Source organism: Limulus polyphemus, unplaced genomic scaffold (assembly GCF_000517525.1).
Source record: "Limulus polyphemus unplaced genomic scaffold, Limulus_polyphemus-2.1.2 Scaffold2973, whole genome shotgun sequence".
In the NCBI taxonomy this organism is placed as follows: Eukaryota; Metazoa; Arthropoda; class Merostomata; order Xiphosura; family Limulidae; genus Limulus; species Limulus polyphemus.
In genome coordinates this window covers 145,652-150,872 of record NW_013668583.1, presented here as the reverse complement: position 1 = coordinate 150,872, position 5,221 = coordinate 145,652, and the positions used below count along the sequence as shown (strand labels likewise).

At 43.1% G+C, this 5,221-nt stretch overlaps 1 long non-coding RNA gene across 1 annotated transcript in view; it reads left to right on the top strand.

Annotated features, from left to right (window-relative positions):
* The first annotated feature begins 17 nt into the window (after positions 1–17).
* LOC111088002 overlaps positions 18–5,221 on the top strand; it is a 21,483-nt gene continuing 16,279 nt past the window's right edge. Inside the window, exons 1-2 of the long non-coding RNA XR_002612629.1 lie at positions 18–272; positions 496–498. This is a non-coding gene — a long non-coding RNA (uncharacterized LOC111088002). The remainder of the gene's footprint in view (positions 273–495; positions 499–5,221) is intronic.

Below are 5,221 nucleotides of genomic sequence, written 5' to 3'. Positions count from 1 at the left end.
AAAAAGAAACCTATCATTCTATAGGTATTTGAAGAACTTGTGGCATTTCGCCACAGTTTAATTCTTCGTATTGTTAGCCGACGCTGAGCAGTTTGTACATAATTGAACAAATAGAGTTGCTTAAACATTTGTTTAACAACAAGTAAAAGCTTGGAATGGTCTATACTTTCGATTAGGGGGGGGGGGTCTGTGAGCCAGACTAGTTTAGAAGAATTCCACTCCTCATCAGTGACCCTGGACACCACCATCAATGAAATATCAGATCAAACCAAGTCTTTATAGTAGTAAGGTATCGAAAATCAAACTGGTGTATTTAAGTGTTTTACACTCACAAAAAATAAACCTCACTACTATAAAGGCTTGGTTTGGTCTGATATTTCAAGGAGAGATCGGATTCGATAAAACGTTCTGCAGTTCGTCTTGTTGCTCGAGTGCAGTTCGTTTTGGTGAGTGATTTTTGACAGTTATTACTTATTTGCTTCTTACTTTTTCCAGGCTGTATGTCCATAGGTTAAGCAGGGGCTGATAAATGTCTTGTATGTGTATAGCAGAAGAGGAGGGTTCAGGCCCCAGAAGGTACCAGTGAGAGAACAGAGGAGATGAAGATATCGAGTAACCTTAGCAGAAAGGGCAGATATGTATGGCTTTCAAGTAAGATGCCTATCAAATACAATGCCAAGATAGGTCATGGAGTCAGAAAGGGGGCTCAGGATATTGTCGACCCGGACATCAAACAGAGACGGGTCAAGGCAAGGGCGAAACTTACGTCATGTTGGACCAAAAATAATAGCTCATGTCTTAGGTACATTGAGGGATAGATGCCAACAGCGACACCAAGACAAAAAAGAATTTCAGCAACCTGGAGTAACTTGTTCCGTGTGGACATCGTGGAACAATGGGCTACCAAAGCTGTGTCATCAGCATATTGAAACAACTGAAGAGGAGGTTGAGGACAAGGCATGTCAGCAACATAGAGAATGTACTGAAGGAGAGACAACACAGAACCTTGTGGGACTCCAGCATGTAGTGTGAAAGTGCAAGAGAGAAACCCATCAATCAAAATAGCAGCATGGTGCCTGTGGGGAAAAGAGATGAGACAAATATAGGGAATAGGAAAGTGTAACATATGCAGCTTGTGGAGTAAACCTTGATGCCAAACTGAGTCAAAAGCATGCCGGAAATCAAACAGTAGTATGCAGGAGGGTCTTCGAGTGTTGAAATGATTGGAAAGTGAGTTAGACAATTTGAAAAGTTGATCCAAAGTAGAAAAGCATGGGCAAAATCCCGCCTGTGTATGAGGAAGCATGTTATGAGCAGCTATGAATTGATGAAGATGGGCAACAAGGATGCATTCAAAGGTTTTACTGAAAACACTAGTGAGGCTAATAGGATGATAAGAATTAACATCAGAGATAGGTTTACCTGGTTTCAGAAAAAGCAGAATAGTAGATAATTTCCAGGAAGCAGGAAAAATCCTGAGGAAAGAAGAAAGGTGTAGAACAGTGCAAGAAGTCGAAGGAATTGCATAAGGCATACTAGATTTGGCAGTAACTGATGCCATCAGGACCAAGGGCAGAGTTACGTCTGTTCTTCAGCACCTGTTGGATATCAGCTGCAGTAATGAGAGCATGTAAGAAATCATTGTCAACAACACGGGAAGAACTAGGAGTAAGGCCAACGAGGGAGGCAACGGTTGAGTTCACGATGCTTGTAGTGTCACTGTAGTCAATAATTTGATGTTCTGGCACCTGAAAGTTCTGTTCATGAAAAGCAGCAAAATGGTCGGCCTTGTCCAAAGATATAGAAGGTGTAGCACCATCAACAAGTATAGGATAGGAGGGAGAGCATCGTTGACCTGTGAGGAGCTTAAAACGGTTCCATAATTGCGAGGAAGAAGAGGAATGACCAAGTTTGTTACAGGCCTGATGCCACTGCTGACATCGGACTGCCTGAACAAAATTATGTGCAGTACATTGAAGACCCTGAGATCGTTGCAGCAACAAAGGATCATGAGACCAGTGGTATTCATGCAATAAAATGAAAGAGTGATGTAACAGATCTACTGCTCTAGGAGGTAAGGCTGGTTTATGGGGAGCTGAAGAAGAAGTCTGTATGTGTAAAGCACCCTGCATCAGAGAGAAGAGTGGGGAGTAAAGTGGCGAATGAGTCAACATCTTCTGCTGTAGTAAGAGGTTGATTGATATCTGGTATGGCATTAGTAATGTGTGAAGCATAAGATTTCCAGTTGGCAGAACGAAAATTTAAATGAGTCCGACGGGAAACACGAGGAACAGACAAGGACTGTGAATGGACACAAAGTTCTATGGAGAGATGATCACTACCAACGGGAGGAAACATCTGGAGAGTGATAAAACGAACCAGGTCAGAAGAAACAAAGACAATATCGGGTGACAAATGAGAAATTAGACGACTAGGGCTGGCAGGGGTAGCAAAGAACCAGAAAGGGAACATAAGGAGGATTGAAAATGGGCAAGTTTGGCAGAGGTCCTACTGTGGTAGTTGACATCAGCAAGAAGAATACAGCTGCAAAAAGAGTGGTCCAGAAAGCAGAGAAAGGCGTTGGGCAAGGGAACTCCAAGACAAATGTAGATTGTTGCAATAGTGATGATACGAAATGGGAAGTAAACAGTGGCTACCAAATGCTCAGGGTAAGTGGACTGAGGAAGGGAATGTAGGTGCATGGGAAGGCGAGTATGAGTAGCAATTGCCACACCTCCTCAGGCCCCTCCCAAAGGATGATCATAGCAATGAAGAGTGTACCCTGACAGATGGATCCTTTGAGTGGGTTTCAGAAAAGTATCATTAAGGAGAACACAATCATAGGAGCCTCTATCCAACAAGATCTTCAGAAGGGAGAGGTTATGAACAAGAGAGCAAATATTGAAAAATAAATACTTCAACTTGTAGTCTCTGCCGGATCTCATAGACGACGAAATAGGAAGTGAGAGTTAAGTCTAGAATAAGTGGTCTGCATGTGAAGGCAAAAGACAGTCTTGGCAGCATGGGTAATATGATCTAGAACGAACGTACGTTGGAAGGGGAGGACATTTTGTTGTATCAATGTGACAAAACAGATGATATCCTCCATGGTAGGAGACATAGTAATAGAATTGTTTGGAGGAGTAATGGTATTGGTGGTATGCACTGGAGCAACAGAAGCAGGATCATCAGTCTTGGGGGTAGACTTACCCTGGCACTTTGAGGAGTATGTAGGATGATCAAGATGGCAAGTGTTGCAAAGGGGAGGAGAGCTAAAGCGAGAGCATTGGCAAAGGAGATGAGGTCCATGATAATGAGAACAAACTGGTTGGTTAGGGCATTTAGCAGTTGCATGTGGGTTGTATAGTAGGCACCTCTTACAGCGCAGAGCCTGGGGGTCTGGGGAACAGGAAGCTTCAACCCAATGGCATTGACGGAAAAGAAATGCTCCATTAAATAGGAGATGATCTACAGTGACACTATTCTCAGCCAAAACACAAATCATGAAGGTAGGACCAGAAGAACTTTGAATACAAATGGTAAGGTTGACTGATATGTTTTCAAGTAGAAGTTCGGAGAGAATCTCTTTTTCAGTAATGCCTGGATCCACACCACGGATGACACCAGAGAAATTAGGTGTACGATGAGGAGGAGGTTGTTGTTTTAGAGCAGGGGAGCAAAGTTGAGTGAGCATGGTAGATTGACCCAGATTAAGCAGGCTCATTTTTGGTATGCAGTATATCACACAATTGGGGATTACCAGTTTTTACAATTTTGCTGTTTCTCGTTGGAATTAGTTGATGAACGTCAGAACAAAGGCAGTAGTTAGAAAGTTCGAGAAAGAGGGTCCTGGTAGAGAAATATTGGGGATCCATGCCCGAAAGTAGGAGCACAGTAATCTGAGAAGCTTCAGTAGCTTCCATAGGTCCGAGCGCTTCACCATTATAGGCAGATCGAGAGGAGGCAGGAACGGTAGACAAAGTAGAACCAGCAGTAGATGGATGAGAAACAGTAGAGGTAGTTGAACCAGAGGACGATGATGAGACAACGGCAGCATATGACCGTCGTGGAACATTAGTAGTAATTGAAGAGCTATCTGAATCTAAGCAGTCAACTCAGGAAGGAGGAACACCAAGGGTTGCAGGCTTCCAAGTTACACCCTCCATGGGTCGGGAATAAGGTTTTGGACAAACACGACGAGACGATTGACCCGGTTGATCAGACATAATTGGGCGCTCAATAACTTGAGGCAACCCAGAATGCATGAACACAAATATACAAATGGCTATCGGCTTCTCTGACCTTCTACTCTCGTTTCCAGGTTTTGGAGCGCCATGCCCTCCGGCTCGCCTTTGGCGACAAACACCCTAATCTCACTTCCGACCTTTATCGCCATATCAACTTTCCTCACATTCTATTACACTTTCGACAGCTTCGCACTCGCTATGTTAATAAATGTTTTCGTGACCACAATCTCATCTTCTCCGATGTTCTCGCCACCACTGAACCCACTCCAAGAAGCATTTTTGCACCAGCTGATCACCTACTTAACCTCTATGTCATGTTCCTCCCAGCTGACAATCCCGACCACGTCGAGATGCCCTCTTCTTCCCATTTATCTATCCGGATTCATAATACTCGATATACCTGTTGCCAGTTCCCACACAATCTCCATTATATGATACAGACTGGTTAGTGTTCACCCATATTTCTCCGGATTGTCTCCTCCATCTGCAAATACCGCATTTTCCCCATTTTCCATCTCCTGTGCTGACTTGCACGCTTACCTATTTATTATTCATTTTACCCATTTTTCTTTTTTCGTTCCTTGGCTGACGAGAGGGCGTAACCATCTACCGGCCCGCCGGTAACGCTTATGTTGTTGTTGTTGATATCGAAACTAGTTCCAAATATTTCAAGTTGGTTAGTTCAGGGCAGTGGTGGGATTCAGCCGGTTCGTGCGAACCTATTCTTAGAATTTAATGACCTCCACGAACCGGTTGTTAACAATCGTATGTTTTTGCCTAATAATAACGTTACAACTTACAAGTACGCGTGTTTACAATGCAACTTTACTAGCAGGCTAAGCGGACTAGGTCTACTAGATCTCTGATGAATTATTTGCCAGCAGGTAAGTGTTTTTTTATACAGATTCTTATGATCTTATCTAAATTATTATTATTATATCTAACTTAGTTATATCATCTACTATAGGCCAAGC